We start from the raw sequence: 18,692 nt of genomic DNA, 5'->3' as shown, positions 1-18,692 counted from the left end.
ACTATAATTGGAAATATACAAGATCTAGCAACTTCTACATTAGAGGATTGGAAGGCTTAAAATATGATATTGCAGAAGACAAAAGAACTAGGTTTACAACCCAGAATTACCTACCCAGAAAGACTGAGTATATTCTTTCAGGAAAATGGTCAAGTAATAAAATAGAAGATTTCCAAGTATTCCTGATGAAAAGACCAGACCTAAACATAAAGTTTGCTATTCAAATCCAAGATTCAAGAGAAGCATAAAAAGGCAAATAATAAAGAGAAAATTTAAGGTATTTAATAAGGTCAAACTGTTTATATTCCTATGTCAAAAGATGATGTTTTTAATTCTTAACATTTTTATTAGTATTAAAGCACTTAGAAGGAGTATATATAGACAGAGGGTTTCGGCATTAAGCTGATTAGGATGACCTGACATGTAAAACAACAACAACAAATCAAGACTTGAAAAGAGGATTGCACTGGGAGAAAGGGAAGGGAGAGGTAGAATGGGGTAAATTATCTCACCTAAAGAGGCATAAAAACTATTATAGTAGAGGGGAAGATAAGATGGTGACACACAATGCTTAAACCTTACTCTCATCATAATTGGGTCAAAGAGGGTAACAACCATACCTATTTGGATACAGAATCCTTGTTTACCCTATAGAGAAGCAGGAGGGGAGTAAAGGATGGTGATTAATAGCAAATTACTTATGAGGAGGGATAGTAAAAGGAAAAAGAACAGGATAAAGGGGGAAAATTAACTAAAGGTGAATATACAGTTTGTAATCATAAATATAAATGTAAATGGGATGAGCTCACCCATGAAATGAAAGTGCATAGCAGAATGAATTAAAAACTAGAATCCTATGATATATTGTTTACAAAAAACACTTTTGAGTCAGGGAAACAAACATACACACAGAGTAAAGGGAATGGCCTGAGCAGAATTTTTTGTGCTTCATCTGAAATTTTAAAAAAGAAGTTTATAGTCCAATTTCATTAATGAATATAGGTGCAAAAATTGCAAATAAAATACTGTTATGTCGTAAATAATCAACCAACCCCCACTCTATATGTCTGGGGCAACAGAATGCTCCGCAACAGAATGTTCCACACAACATCCCAGGAACTACAGGTCCCCTGGGTATGATAACAATCACCCACCTTTCATGTCTGTCCAACATCGGCCACCTGTTATGCCTATCTGCTAACCTAATCAAAATCATTAACTTAAGTGTTCCAGGTGTCTCCCATCAAGTAACTTAACTGTGACTGCTTTAACATTATACAAACTCCACTCTGACTATGCTTCCCGGGAACTCACTTGCTGAGCTTCCCCTAGCACACTAGTAATAAAGACTTCCCCTTGCCTGAATTCCATTGTCTCCCTGTGCTCCTTGGGTGGTCATCCACTCAGACCCTAACAATACTAGCAAGGAGACTACAGCAATATATTACAAGGATCATCCACTCTAACTAGGTAGGATTTATACCCAGAATGCAGGGCTGGTTTAATATTAGGAAAACTGTCAGTATAATTGACCATGTCAATAATTGAAGTAACAGAAATCCTAGAGAATTAACTAAAAAACTAATTGAAATAATAACTTTAGCAAAGTTGCAGGATTCAAAATAAACCCACATAAATCAACAGCATTTCTACATACTACCATTAAAGTTCAGCCTCAAGAGATAGATAGATAAATTCTATTTAAAATAACTCTCAACAATATAAAATAACTGGGAATCTACTTGCCAAAATAAACACAAGAATTATATGAACACAATTAAAACACAGTTTTCACATAAATAGATCTAAAACAACTGGAAAAATACCAGTTGTTCATGGGTAGGCTGAGTTGATATAATAAAAATGATAATTCTCTAAAACTAATTTACTTATTCAATGCCATACCAATCAAACTGTCAAAAATTATTTTATAGAATTAGAAAAAATAATAACAAAATTTATTTGGAAAAACAAAAAGTCAAGAATGTCAAAAGAACCAAAAAAAAAAATTCAAGGAAAGTGAGTCTAACAGAACCAAATATCAGATTGATACCTAAAGTAGTATTCATCAAAACAGCCTGGTCCTGGCTAAGAAATGTAATGATGGACCAATGGAACAGATTAGATAAACAACATATAGGGGTAAATGACCTTACCCACCTAATATTTGACAAACCCAAAAACCCCAAACTGACAAACAATATGTTAGAAACTAGGTATAGACCAATATCTCACACCCTATACCAAGATAAGGTCAAAATGGGTACATGATTTAAATATAAAGAGTGACAACCTAAGTAAGTTAGGGGAACATAGAATAGTTTACTTGGCAAGTCTATGGAGAAGGGAAGAATTCATGACCAAACGAGACCTAGAGAACATTATAATTTGTAAAATAAATAATTCCAACAAACTATGAAAATTTTTTAAAAGTAAATGTCTCTGATAAAAGTCTAATTTCTCAAACTTATAGAGAACTAAGTCAAATTTATAATACAAGTCATTCCCCAATTGACAAATGGTCAAAGGATGTTTTTAGCAGTTTTCAGATGAAAAAATCAAAGCTATTAATAATCATGTTTAAAAAATGTTCTAAATCTCTCTTGATTAGAAAAATACAAATTAAAACAACTCTGAGGTACCACCTCAGACCTTTCAAATTGGCTAATATGAAAGTAAAGGAAAGTGGTAATGTTGGAGGGGATGTGGCAAAATTTGGGACACTAATATTGGTGGAGTTGAGAACTCATCCAGCCATTCTGGAGGGCAATTTTAGGTCTGTGGCCAAAGAAATTATAAAAAGGAGAAAGAACCTACTTATACAGAAATATTTATAGCAGCTCTTTTTGTGGAAAAAAATGGAAATTGAGAGGATGTCCATCATTTGGGGAATGGCTAAACAAATTGTGGTATATGTTGGGGATAGAATACTATTGTAGTATAAGAAGTGATGAACAGAATGATTTTAGAAAAAGCTTGAAAGATCTACATAAACTGATGCAGAGTAAAATAAGAACTGGAAGAACTGTAATATTTATAGGGAAAGATGGGTAGATAAGAAGAACAGGGGATACGGAAGGTTTGTAGCAGGGAATGGAGGAGTGTAAATTTTAAAACTATTCCACCCTAATCAGACTGTACTTTAGAAGATCTGATTTAGCTATTTCCTAATCAATAACAATAGAGATACTTGGACTGACAGAATCAGGTCTTGAGAACTCTGAATTTCTACACCCTCCTTAGTTTAACAAGATTAGGAAGGTCTGCACCAAACTCAAGATTTAATTATCTGAGGAAATGGCCTTCAACAGACATGTACAGAAAAAATAGACCCCTGGGCTGTCCTAAGTCAAACTAAGCTATCATTGGTACAGATGAGATGCAGGAAAGTGACATAAAACTGTCTATATAAGGCACATCACTTCCTCTCTTTTCCTCTTTCCCTGGAGAGGCGACTCTGCCTGGCAGTTTTCTAGGTATTCCAACAATCTTGAAGTGGTGGCAGTTATTTTGTCTGGGTTTGGCAGTGAGTTTGCCCTGGAGCTGATTTCAGGTTCGGGCATACTGGCTTAGCCCTTTCCTTTTTGGAGTTCAAGTTGACTCCTTCCTCCTTAATACTCCAAAACCTTATCTCCTTATCTCCCTGCTTGGTATTAGCCAATAAAACCTACTCCTTTCCTTCTTCCTTCTCCTTAATCTCCTCCACTATCAATTAAATCATCATAAAATTTCCAGCTGACTTGGGTGTTTCATTAGGATTTTATAAATAAAATCCTTGGCAACCAAAATGATTATTACATTCAGTCTCAACCATAATTTTAACCTTTACAGTTGTTGAAGGGAGAGAGGGAATATGGCTGCCAGTGAGGCAAAAGGAGAGAGATACCCCATGCTGAGAGGCTATTTTAAAACAAAATGGGGTGTCCGAGAAATGGGCCACTTATGATAGCCTGCGGGAATGTCTTCTCTATGGATTGATGCTGTAGATGGCCCAGAGCGGGTAAACATGGACCCTCCTGAGGGACAAGCCTTTTCCCAGACTTTGGTCGCCCAGCAGGGGTTCGATAAGGACCATTTGTAGTTGAATGACTGTCCTGAGGTTTAGCTCCCTCTATTCCCCCTGAAAAGATAGTCCTCTTATCTGACTGCAATATTCAAATAAGATAAATTTTAATAACCCGTTCAATTTGGAGAGGTATCAGGGAAGAGGGAAAAGGGATTTCTCTAGATAAGGTTTGAGTCTCTCTCAGCATTGAGAGAGGCCAGGCCTCACAGGCTGGTGGAGGGTTTCTCTTATTCCTTTCTATGCTATATCTGTGCTAGTTTTCTTAATTTCAAAATCTTAGCAGTAGATAGCAAGCAACAAACAATAAAATTCTGACCTTCAGAGCTGGTTGGGCTTGTCTCTTCGAGCTGAAGAAAATAGAGGTACTTCTATTCAGATATGAAGAAGAAAAGCTCCTCCCACTTCCAACACCAAGAAGGAAGTGCTAGTCCCAAGACCAACTGCCACTCGCAGTTGCCCCTTCCTCCACCAACTGTCAGTCTTGTCAATTTCTTCTCTCTCTAATATTCCCACTGTTACTTGTTCCAACACAGTGGCAGAAAGTCTAGAACTTGTTTTAGTTTCCTTTCCACAATCGTCCCCTTTTTTTTTGTTGTGACCTTCCCAAGGTCACTTATTTTTATTATAGTTACCAATCTAAGTCTAATTTCTAACTACTTCCCCAAAAATAATAAACTTCCATCAATTACTCTATCACTATTCTATGCTAACTTTATCTACTCTAAGGAATTCTATGCAGGAAAGTTTGGGTAAGGGTAGTTTTAGGGTTTTACAATAAATTCAGTACAATAAATGTTTGAACAAATCCATTACAAAAAAATTTGAATCTTAGTGCTAATACTACTTACTCTTGCTAAGTTAACTAAAACAAATAGCTTTCCTATTTTATATATATATATATATGTGTATATATATATATATATATAATTTGCAGCCTATCTTATCTATATATATTTCCATTAAACACAATTTCAGTATCAGCTTTACAATAAACAATTAAAAGTTTGCTATCTGCAAATGCAGCTTAAGTCTATTCTTATATATAACTAATTGTCTATGCTATGTTTAACTTAACTTACTCCTAATCTATTCCCTACTTGTTTTTTTTTAGTTTTAGTTTCCTTTCCACAGAACATTGTACATATTAACAGCAATATTGTAGAATGATCAACTGTGAAAGACTTAAGTACTCTCAGCAATACAATGATGCAGGAAAATTCTGAAAGACTTAAGCCACCTCCAGAGAATCACCTCCAGAGAAAACTATTTGAATTGGATGCAAATCAAAGCATACTATTTTTCACATTTGCTTATTTATATTTTTATTTTAGGATTTTGGTTTTATGAGTATTCTCTTACAACATTAACCAAGATGGAGTATGTTTTGCAAAATACATGTATAGCCCAGATCAAATTGCTTACCATCTCTGAGATGAGGGAGGGAATGGAGGGAGGTAGACAATTTAGATTTTATAATTTCAGAAAATGTATGTTGAAAATTATTACATGTAGTTGGGAAAATAAAATACCTTTGAATTTAAAAAAGACAGATTAATAGGGAAGACAACATGCAAACAACTATGTACAAACATACATAGAGGATAAATTAGAAATAATAAACAAAGAAAAGTACTAGAATTAAGGGGAATCAGAAAAAGTTTCCTTTAGAAGGGAGGATTTTTAATTGGGGCTTAAAGGAAAGGTTGTGATTCATCACTTAATACAGCTTGGTCCACAGAATTGGAGTCCATGAGTCCAATGAAAAATTAAAGAAACATGTTTGGGGATGTCTATAACCTTCCTCAACTGACTGGATGGGATTCAAAAAATTATGAAATACAGCCATCTGGAGAGACCTGGACAAGTGGTCTTAAGAGGAAATAGCAGCAGTTTTGCTTCCAGTCTTAATAATCTGTGTGACTTTGTGATTTACCTTTCTGGGTCTCAGTAAAACTAAATGACCCCCCTGAAGTTTCTTCCAGTCTTAAATCTATGAACCTATTGTCCCTTCCCTCCCCCCCCCATAGCAGTTTAGTCAGTGACAAAAAACACCATAGGATGGATGACTAAAAAGACAGACAAACAAAAAACAAGATGTCAGTCAGTAAGGAATCAGCTTGCTTAATCCCTTGCTGCAATTCCTTGCTTAACCCCAGTTTACCAGATTTTTATAGTAATACTTCATTCACTCTTTGGGCTTGAGTTGCGGCAAATGTAAAGAGAAGAGAAATGAGAGAATCAATGAGAACAGAGCTATCAGCAGGTGAAGGAGAAAAGAGGAATCCTGGAGCTAAGGCAGATCTCCCTGCAGAGCAGGGAGGTAGGAGTCAGTCAGGATGCAAAAACACTTCTCCCAAGTTAGAACATTGATCTAAAGTGAATAAAATGAAATTTAACAGGGACATACATTTGGGTTCAAGAAATTGACTTCACAAGTACCAGATGAAGGAAAGGGTTAGACAATAGTTTGAAAACAACCTCAAGATTTTCATGTACTCCCAGTTCAACATCTGGAGATACACTAAAAGCCTGAACAATGTCCAGGAAAAAGGAAGTACTAGTTGCACTGGACTCTGCCCCAGTTAGATCACATCTAGAATACTGTATTGTTCTGGGTGTCACAGTTTAGGAAGGACAGTGATAAACTGGAGAGTGCCCAGATCAGGTCAACCAGGATAGTTAAGGAATTCCAATTCATAGTCAATGCTGATCTCCTGAGGAAACTTTACCAATGTGAAAAATAATTGATTTACTGATCTATGATCTAGCCATCGTTTGTTATCCCTAGTTTATTTTAAATCACTATTACTATTTAGCGTAATTATATAAGGTATTGTTCAATAAACCAATATTCATATATAATCAATCAAGTTTGATCATATAGATATTGAGCTATATTATACTCACTTCAAGTTAAAGAGATTCTTTCTTATAACAGACTTTTTAGGGCATAAGAAGCAGGTTTAAGACAGTATACTATTTTAAAAAATAGATAATATACTATTAGCCATGAGTATTTGCTTAACCACAAAAATTTCCTAATCACCCTGCCCTCTAATATTTTCCCCTCACCCAAGTTGGGGAGATATGCATTCCATTGCCCAACTTATGACCCTTTAGTCGGCAACAGGTATACATCCTGCCCATCCTGTGAGCAGAGATTTTCCCCTCTTATGATCACTCATGGAATGTCCCCAAATTATTTTAGAAGCCCCATGACCCTTTGTCATTTCTCTTGATTGTCCAAGACCAGGAGAAATTCTGCCTAACTTCTCCCCATTGCTAGGGCTTGGGTAGGACTTGCCCACTCATTGCTTTAAAACCACCAATGGGAACATGGGAACACTGGTAAGAATTTGTATTTTGTGGCTCACCATCTGGACTGTATTGGATCTAAAGGTTATAAAATTTGTGAGGGGTGGGGGGAGCAGTACAATTGTGAGGAAGATCTGAGGTCCCATTCACTAAAAAGAGCCAGTCCCTTTAATATTTATTGGCACAGAGCTCTGTCTCAACTCTTTTTTTGCAGATTGGACAAATTTTTGGCATTACGCACTGAAGGGGATAAAGGAGAAGCAATTGATCATAATATCTATCTTTAAGTTTTCAGGTAGCACCTCCTTTGGGACCAGTGCAACAACTCTCTGTCAGGTTGGATTCCCAGAGGATGACTGACAACTAGGCTCTCAAGGTTCTAGGAATATTCTCTGAGGGACAGTATTCTAGTATAATCATTTAAGAGCATATTTGTGTTTTTTTAAAGGACATTTACTAAAGCAGTATATCAAGGACAGTTGGTACAAAACATTACCACCTGCTCCTGCAAACCAGGATATACTCTAAATTTAATTCTGGCTCACTGAGCCTGAGATAACAGCAGGAAATCCAAATGAAGATATTGAGCAGGCAACTGAAAATGCAGGACTGGAGCTAAAGATTTAAACTGCAAATCATTCATACCAAAGCCATAATAATGGATGAAATCACTAAAGGACAGAACATAAAGAAAAAAGAGAGGCTAAAACAGTACTTTGAAGGCTACCAAAATTAGGGGAGCCAGAAGAAGAAAAAGAATAAAGAAGAATTAGATGGAACAAGAGAAATAAGTGTCGCTGAAGTCAAGGGAAGAGAGAATATCAAGGAGGGAAGAGTAGTCAATATTGTCTAATATTATGGAGGGGCCAAGGAGAATGAGAACTGAGAAAAGATCATTGAATTTGGCAATTACAAATGACCCTGGACATAAGGATTTCAGAAGGGTGGTGAATCTGGGAGCCATTTTGCAAGAGTTTGAAGAGTAAGTGGGTGTTAAGAAAATGGAAGCAACAAAAGTAGACTCCTCTTTTAGAAGTTTGACAGGATACCATTATTAGGTCTATATCCCAAAAAGATCAAAGAGGTACCACCCTATCTCCCAGTCAAAAGTGTTTATTGAGTGCCAAGTATTAGGCTACTGTAAAAGATGCAAAAGAGGAGCTTAGAAAAGGCAGAATGATATAGACCTGGACTCAGAGGTTTAATATGTAGGTTTAATGCCCTACTCCATAACACTTCCTAACAGTGTGATTGACGCTAAGCAAGTCATTGAACCTCTCAGTTTCCTGATTTATGAAACAGAGATGATATTTCATTCCCTGGCTCTCAGGGCTATTGGAAGGAAAGTCATTTGTAAGTCTTCAAACACTATAAAAATGAATTATAAATTCATTGGTTCTGCTATCTCTCTTGCTGGTGTGACTTTCAGTAAGTCCTTTTACCTTTCTAGCCCTCAGTTCCCTCATTTGTATAATGAAGGGGTTAGAGTAGATGACATATTAAATGTTTTCTGCATCTAACATTTAAATTGATATAACAAGATTAACACATATAAGATGATAGACACCAAATTATAATGTACTAGCCATGAATAGAATTAGGTTATAAAACTGAATGCTAGATGCGCTCTTTGTGGTGGCAAAAAGTTGGAAAATGAGGGGATGCCCTTTAATTGGGGAATGGCTGAACAAATTGTGGTATATGTTGGTGATGGCATACTATTGTGCTAAAAGGAATAATAAAGTGGAGGAATTCCATGTGAATTGAAACAAGCTCCAGGAATTGATGCAGAGTAAAAGGAGCAGAATCAGGAGAACATTGTACACAGATATTGATGCACTGTGGTACAATTGAATGTAATGGACTTCTCCATTAGTGGCAATGCAACAATCCTGAACAACTTGGAGGAATCTACGAGAAAGAACACTATCCACATTCAGAGGAAACACTGTGGGAGTAGAAACACATAAGTAAAACAATTACTTGATTACATGGGTTGAAGGGATATGGTTGGGAATGTAGACTCTAAATGAACATCCTAGTGCAAACAGCAACAACATGGAAATAGGTTCTGATCAAGGACACATGTAATTTCAGTGGAATTGCACATCAGCTATGGAAAGGGTGGGTAGAGGGGAGGGAGGGAAAGAATATGATTCTTGTAACCAAGGAATAATGGTATAAATTGACTAAAATTAATTTAAATTTTAAAAAAAGAACAACAAAATACTAAGCCAAAATAAACAAATAAATAAAACTGAATGCTAGAAAACATTGTAGAAGTTCTCAATTCAATCTCCCATATTAGAGAAAACTCATCCTTACAGAGCTTAAATAATTTTGCAGAAATATAAAGAGGCAATGAGGATTCAAACCCATATCCTCTGACTATCACTCTGCTGTGGGAAGGTAAATTTCTCTACTTTCAATGACACTTATCAATCCGTATTTAAAATCACGTTGATCATAAGCAGGGACAATCAACTTTAGAAGCTAATATAGTAAATCTATGGAGAAATCCTTAGCAAATACCCACCAGTGATTATGCCACACTACCTTCATTACCTACTCCTAAAGTTGACACCTTGCTTATGAACACTGTGATTTGCATGTATAATCTAACTGGTAGTTCACAGCAATGACTAACAAGTTTATCTTCCTCACTCTGAGATTTTTGCATTTGAGTATTTTTCACTTTTAAGTTAAGCTCAAACTTTTCAGTAACAAAAGGAGTCCTGGGTTTTGTCTTCCTCTAATGGACATATGATTTATAACAAGAGGATATAGTTGAGCCTGTCCAGACTGGCTTGAAACAACCTATACTAATTTAAGCTGGTCCAAGGCAGGCCAAACCTGTCACCTGGTTTACACTGGTTCTGACTAGTTTAAACCAGTCCAGACTTTTTTTTTGCCAGTTCAGACCAATGTGAGCCGATTTGGATCAGTCCAGACCAGTTTGGGCCAGTTTAAACAGGACTGAACCAGTTTGAGCTGTCCTAACTCAGTGCTGAACAGTTTGAGTTGTTTCTGACAGGTTTGAGCTGGTTCTGACCAGTTTGAGCCAGTTCTGATCTTAGAAGCTGGGAGCTTGTTCCTTATCAAACACTAACCCACTAGGTTCATTTCCTTCTTGCATACCTAATTTTTTGTATTGACTAACCTCTCTTTCACTTTTCTTACTCTTTCCCTTGAGATTCTTAACCTTTTGTTCCTCTTTATGGATTTAGCTATTTTTTCTAGCTCCATAACTTTTCCTTAATCTTTTTTTTTTAAACCCTCATCTTCCATCTTAGAATCAATGCTAAGTGTTGGTTTGAAAGCAAAAGAATGATATGGGATAGATAATGGGGGTTAAGTAACTTGCCCAGGGTCACACAGCTAGGAAGTGTCTGAGGCCAGATTTGAACCTGGGATCTCCTATCTCTAGGTCTAGCTCTCAAGCCACCGTGCTACACAGCTGCTATCCCTTAATCTTTTTTTATTTTTTAACTTTTACCTTCTGTCTTAGAATCAATATGCAGAAGACTACGTAATGGGGGTAAAATTACTTCCCCACTGTCACACAACTAGGAAGTGTCTGAGACCAGATTTGAAACCAAGTTCTCCTGACTCTAGGTTTGACTGTCAATCCACTGAGCCACTTAGCTTCCCCTTCCCTTTATCTTTAATTAAAAAAAAAACAAAAAACAAAAAAAATCCTTTAGTAAATAGAAGATAAAGCAAAAATAATTTAAATATATCTTTCTACCCACAAAATCTGGTGCATACCCTCCCATTAATGTGTACAAAATGCACATGGAGGACAGTTGACAAAGATGTAACATATTTAGTTTCTAATAAGGAGGTACATCTCTGGAACTATGAAAAATCAGTACAAAAATGGATATGTGTAAGATGAGTGTCTCTACAGCTGGCCAACTTCCTTGTTGAGCTGGGATGTTCCATTGCTGGACCAAGTTGCTCCTCTTCTGAACTAGGACATTTCTCTTGAATATAGACATGTTATATAATAAACATACAGACACATATACTCACATAGGTTATTCCAAAAGTTCGAATGCAATTTCAAGCTTTAACAGCTTTTGTACCTTAAAAAAGGTCTTAAGATTTTTGTGATATATATATATATATGTATGTATGTATGTTTGGTGTCATGCTCTCCCAAGCCATAATTAATATAAATCACAAAATATCTTATATTTTAATGCCTTTATCAGTGAGAACATATTTTTATTGGATTTTAGAATTAATAAAAGGCATAAATTAGGTACAAATCGAATAAAAACTGCAATTGATATTACACAGGAAATATTTTTGTTTGATCAAGTGAATAAACATTTATTGAGTTCTTACCACTGTGCTGATTGGTTAAAAGTAATCAATCACATCATGTACTAAATTTGGAATAGCCATATAGACTATTAATCAAAAAGTCCAAGCCAAGCCACTGAGATTGAATTATGGAGGTGTGAGAATATTAAAGAGATTCCCTTTCTCTTGGGTAAAAAAACAAACTTTTGACTTTCTAAAGGTCAGAAAATTTTAACTTTCCAATTATGGTTGGATCCTTAGATGTGAATAGGCATATAGAGAGCTTTCAGGGGTAATATTTTTTTGCTTACTGTTATTATAAAATCATCTCAGTAGATACTGTTTTCTAAGAGCTAGTTAAATCTAGATGGATAGTAATCATTGGGAAACATTGTGTGTGAAAGATTCATGAGTAAGTATATTAGAAAACTTCTTTACCCTCTCAGGATTATGTTGAGGAGTAAGAAAATCTGACACTAGGTAACTGGTCTACCAATTCCAATAGGTACATAAAGAAAATATTCCTGGAAGTGTGTGTGTGTGTGTGTGTGTGTGTGTGTGTGTGTGTGTGTGTGTGTGCAGGTGCTGTGAAGATTAAATTTAACTCTCCCCTGATTCTGAAAATAAATTTAATTAACTCTCCCCTGATTGTGAAGATTAAATTGTAACTCCTGCCCATTTTAAGATTTAATCACCAAAAGTATAAACACCCTACTTAAAAGGTGAGTAGGAAGATCTACTCATTTTTAGATTTAATCACCAAAGGTTTAAAACATCTCATTCACACTTGAGTGGGGGAGGTCTGTGACCCACATGTGCGATAGTGGATGACAAATCAGAATTAAACTGACTGTCCCTGGGCAGTCCTAACGCAAAGCTTCAACTGTGATTTGGTAGACATAAAATTAGGGAAAGACATAGGAAGTGACGAAAAAGAAAGTATCTTTAAAAGGGAGTTACAATTTCCTGAATGTAGTTCTAGTTGGAGTTTTTACCTAGAGTTCTGAGTTATTTCTTTTGGAGTGGAAGCTGGTGGAGAATCTGCTGACTAGACCCAAGAGGTGGTGAGTGAAAGGCTGACTCCTTTCATATTGGATTTTCTGAAGAGACATACCTCAGGAGAAACTTCCCCAGGTCCTCAGCTTTGCCTAGGCCTCTATGGCTAATGACTAATTCTCCCTACCTGGGTTGAGCCAGGGGCCAGGGGAAAATTACTTAGTGCTTAGGCTAGATATCTTACCCTATCATCTCTCTGATTATCTTACTTCACTCTTTCTATATTTTGGAAATAAATTGTAAATAAATCTCTTTGGAATTAATATAAATTCCTGGTGGCTTTTTTCTTAAATAATCCAGTCTAACCTTTATAATATTTATATTATAATAATATAAATTCCCCCTTATAGTGTGTGTGTGTGTGTGTGTGTGTGTGTATACTCTAACAATTGCTTTGAGAATATTGTGAAATAATTTTAATGATCTCCAGACTATAAATTCTTTGGATGCCAGGATTTTTCTTTTTGAACAATGTTTTGGAATAAAAGATGTTCTTAAACTCTTAATAAATATTAGTTGAATTGAAATAAAAGTAATGGTATCATAGACAAAGTTTGGACAAATAAAAAACATTTATACAAAACTTTTGTTTATTAACAAATTTAAAAGCCAATAAACCTGATAATTTCTATTCTCAATTAGCAATAAGAATTTATTAGTTGCTAACTATGTGTGAGGCACTGTGTTAAAACCTGAGCATAAAAAGAAAGACAAATATATAATACCTATCCTCAAGGGTCTCACATTTTTGAGAGAGACAACATGAAAAACATTGTATATTCAAGATAAAACTGAAATACAAAGTAATCTTGGAGAGAAAATATTAGCAGCGGGGAATTGGGTTGGGGACAGAAACTATGAAAGATAGCACAAATCTTAATTGAAAAAGATGGCATTTTATCTGATTTTAGCTGAGGAATCCATAGCAGCTCGCTGGTGAAGGTAAGGAGAGAGAGCATTCTAGGGCTAGGGAAAGTCAAGAGCATGGAATAGGCAATAGAGTGTTTCATATGAAGAACATCAAGAAGGTCCACTGGGGCTTCAAATGCCAAATGTCAGAGACACCGTGGGTCTGGGTGAATGAGGTTTAGGGGTTGAGATGGCAATGCTTGTCTGCATGTGATTTCATGAGCATCAACTCGAGGACCTGGAGACATAGCCGTGAGAAAAGAGTGAACCAGATAGATAAGAGAAATGATTACCTTCTAGTTGGACCCCGGATGATTGAGGTGTGTAACATAACTTCTGAGGAAAAGTGTGTCCCCAAAGGAACATTTTTCTTCTTTGGATGTTAACAAAACACACGAACAGAATGAAGAATCGGGGCCAATCCATAATTTACCATGCATGCCCAATTGCAGATATAAGCTAGAGAAATGGCCAGATCCTTTCTTACTTAATGATTGACAAACTATTGAAATCCACTGTGCACTTGATTTAAACAGAATGGGATATCTTGTTTGTTGTTATGTGATTGATGTTGAAAAAATGACATCAAATGATGCAATAGAGTTGTCCTGTAGGAAATGAGAACCTTCTCATTTATATGGGATGAAGGCAAGTTCCCAGTGTGAAGAAGGCATTACATTTTCCATGATATCTAGGCTGAGACAGAGATGACTTAAGGGAGAAGTTCCCAGTATTCCATTTTCCATGAGACTGTACATCTCTGTTATAGAAAGATTATGTCACAAGATGCAGTCATTGAGGTGTATTTCTGAAAAGCCTGTGGAGGAGAAATGTAAATGTGGTATCTATTATTCCAACTCTTCTAGTGAGCTCCTAAAACCCCCTGAAATAAGGGAAAAGGTGCTCCCAACAGCAGAGCTAAGCTAGAGTAGCCTGATTCTAGGATAGGCAGCCCCTCTTTTGCTTCCAGAAAGAGGAGACTTCTTTTACTATTTTGGAGGCATGAGTCTTGGGGTAAGATGTTTTATAATCTTTTTGAATTTCAATTTTTCCTGATTTTTAAAAAAAAATTTCAGTGCATTCTTTCTCTAGCAATAGTTGAGTTTATTTATTGTTAAAGTTTCACAGCTAAACTGGGTCTGGGATTTAAACCAATGTGGTACACTTATTATCCAATATATCTCACAATAAATCTGTTGACTCTTCAGAATCCAGAGTCAAACAAAATATAGGATACCTACAGATACTACCATATTTTGACAGAATGAGGCTTTGAAAATGGGTCATTTTAGCTACATGTCTGCTGATATCTTGGTTCTTTTTGCAAACCTTAAAATCCTATGTAAATGCTAGATATTATTATTATTACCTTAATCCAGTCAAAGAATGGGCATAGGGCACTGCTCTTAAGTGGAGCAATCAATGGTCCCTTACTCTTTTTTGGTCACCATTCTCATTTCAGGAGAAACCCTTCCTAGGCTGCTCAAAAGAGTCTTGTGAGTTAGAAAGTTATTAGGTCATTCATGAAAATGATGGAGATTGATTTCAAGTGTGAGACATTTTTTTCAGAATTTATAGGAAAAGAAAGACCAACAAGGTTTCCTGTTTAAATTAATCTAAAGCATATTGTTAGCATACATTTTCCTTCACTTCTTTTTTCAATTAAACATTTACCTTTTTTTGTCTTATAATTGATCCTGAGTATCAGTCCAAGGCAATCAGTGAGGGCCAGGCAATTGGGATTAAGTGACTTGCTAAGGGTCACACAGCTGGGGAGTGTTTGAGTTCAGATATGAAAGCAGGATTTTCCATTTCCAAGCCTGGCTCTCTACCCACTGAGCAACCTAGCTGCCTCCTGGTATATATATGTTTTAATGCTTTCTTAATTTATAAAAGAGAAAACAAGGGGTAATGGGTCAAGTCTGCTTTTATAGCCCCCAGCCTTATTTGACATCACTACCCCTGCCTGCACATTAAACGTTAGCTAAACCAGGCATTTCTCTGATACATGATATTCCCTCTTCCCTCTCCATGTCTTTGCAGTGGCAGTTCGTCATACATGGAATGCAATCCCCTCTTATCTACAACTCAGAATCCCTCTTTTCCTTCAAGCTGGGATTGAAAGCAAGGTCTAGAGATGGGAGGTCATGAGTTCAAATCAGTCCTCAGATACTTCCTAGCTGTGGGACCCTGGGCAAGTCACTTAACCCTTTTTGCCTAGTCCTTACTACTCTTCTGTCTAGGAACAAAATACATACTATTGATTCTAAGATGGAAGGTAAGGGTTTTAAAAAAAAAGCTACAATTCAAGCACTATGTTCTCTATAAAGATTTTTCTGATCTTCCAATTCCTAGAGCAAAGGCTTCCCAAACTGCTCCAAATGTATTTGCATTTACTCTGAACACACATACACATATACTATTATCTTTCTCCTTAGAATATAAATCCTTGACTTAAACATAAAGAAGGAAACCACAAGTAAATTGGGTAAACACAGAATAGTATACATGTCAGACCTTTGGGAGGGGAAAGGCTTTAAAACCAAGCAAGACATAGAAAGAATCACAAAATGTAAAATAAATAATTTTGACTACATCAAACTAAAAAGCTTTTGTACAAACAAAACCAATGTAACTAAAATCAGAAGGGAAACAACAAATTGGGAAAAAATCTTCATAGAAACCTCTAACAAAGGTTTAATTACTCATATTTATAAAGAGCTAAATCAATTGTACAAAAAATCAAGCCATTCTCCAATCGATAAATGGGCAAGGGACATGGATAGGCAGTTCTCAGATAAAGAAATCAAAACTATTAATAAGCACATGAAGAAGTGTTCTAAATCTCTTATAATCAGAGAGATGCAAATAAAAACAACTCTGAGGTATCACCTCACACCTAGCAGATTGGCTAACATAACAGCAAAGGAAAGTAATGAATGCTGGAGGGGATGTGGCAAAGTAGGGACATTAATTCATTGCTGGTGGAGTTGTGAACTGATCCAACCATTTTGGAGGGCAGTTTGGAACTATGCCCAAAGGGCGACAAAAGAATATCTACCCTTTGATCCAGCCATAGCACTGCTGGGTCTGTACCCCAAAGAGATAATGGACAAAAAGACTTGTACAAAAATATTCATAGCTGCGCTCTTTGTGGTGGCCAAAAACTGGAAAACGAGGGGATGCCCATCAATTGGGGAATGGCTGAGCAAATTGTGGTATATGTTGGTGATGGAATACTATTGTGCTAAAAGGAATAATAAAGTGGAGGAGTTCCATGGAGACTGGAACAACCTCCAGGAAGTGATGCAGAGCGAGAGGAGCAGAACCAGGAGAACATTGTACACAGAGACTAATACACTGTGGTATAATCAAACGTAATGGACTTCTCCATAAATGGTGGTGTAATGTCCCTGAACAATTTGCAGGGATCTAGGAGAAAAAAACACTATTCATAAGCAAAGGATAAACTATGGGAGTGGAAACACCGAGGAAAAGCAACTGCCTGAATACAGCGGTTGAGGGGATATGACAGAGGAGAGACTCTAAATGAACACTCTAATGCAAATATTATCAACATAGCAATGGGTTCAAATCAAGAAAACATGTAATGCCCAGTGGATTTACGCATCGGCTATGGGGGATGGGGGGGAGGAAAAGAAAATGATTTATGTCTTTAATGAATAATGCTTGGAAATGATCAAATAAAATATATATATTAAAAAAAGAATATAAATCCTTTAAGATGGATTGTTTCATTCTTTGTATTTATGTTCCCAGCACCTAACTCCTACCTTTGTGCCTGGGACCTAGTGGGATGTTAATAAATTCATGTTGTTCTACTTGCTTGCTTGATTGTGAATCAGAGAGGGAGATGGAAACAGAATTGTCAAAAAAATGAGATCAACTTGAACAGAAGTTGTTAATGGATTACCCCAGGGATCTTTCCCTGGGTCTGAGCTATTTAGCAGTTTTTATCAATTATTTCGATGAAGACATTTCAGATGACATTAAAGCAAATTAGCAAAAGGTTGATCCGTCTCAGAATAGACTGTATTAGATAGACTGGAGGATTGAGTTATATCACAATACTGGAAACAAATCTATGTCTTAGAATCTCAGAGCTGTAGGGAACCTTATAAAGCATCTAGTTCAGTCATTCCCTGACCCAGAATACCATTTACAACATCCCTAACAACTAATTATCCCACCTTCACTTTGCTGGAAAAGGATCATGTAGACAATTCTTTTCATTGTTTGATTTTCTTCTCATATACCCATAACACTAAAGCCTTGGGATGTGAAAACAATGCAATAAAGAAACTTATCTTTTAAAACCCTGAGCTGACCCAAGTTGATGACAGTCATTTTTTGTTTGTTTGTTTTGTTTTGTTTTAATAATCTCAGGAGGTACCTGCTAAAGACCCCTACCGATATCAGGACCCAGTGAGTCAGAGCCCAGCTGTACTTCTTCTCTACCTGTCACTTCTCCAGTGGTCTTCACCTCTCCACCTTTGATTCTATTCCCTGAGACCAAAACTTGAATCACCTAAGACTTCTTTGCCTTTAGCTTCCACCAATGAAGAAGCCCTGTCTTAAATGTTTGTAGACTTGTTGAAATACAACAGAAAAAGGGGCTTTCTTGTTATCTGACTTTGTGATCTCAACTTTGATAAGTTCTCCTGGCAATGTTGGTCTTAGGGGAATGGGATCCAGAAACTGGTTAGCTCCTCTATCTTCCCTGTTTCCTTGTCCCTGACCTTCAGGAAGCTGAAAGCTTAAAGAAATTTCACCCTAAACCCAAGCATTTGTGTTTTGGGCATTCAGTCATAACTTATTTGCAGAAAAAACACACTTATGAACAATTCAGGGAAGTTCCACAATCAAATTATGTGCTTTTACTGATCCTAGGACAGGCCCTGTGATTTGATGTGGTCTAGAGATATTTCTCTGACTTTCTGAGATAATCTGTATAAGAGTGGATATTCTGCTATTGCTTTGGGCCAGGCCAAAAGACCAGCATCTAAACTGAAAA

Source organism: Monodelphis domestica, chromosome 4, assembly GCF_027887165.1.
Source record: "Monodelphis domestica isolate mMonDom1 chromosome 4, mMonDom1.pri, whole genome shotgun sequence".
Taxonomy (NCBI): domain Eukaryota; kingdom Metazoa; phylum Chordata; class Mammalia; order Didelphimorphia; family Didelphidae; genus Monodelphis; species Monodelphis domestica.
Note: the sequence above shows the minus strand (reverse complement) of the source record.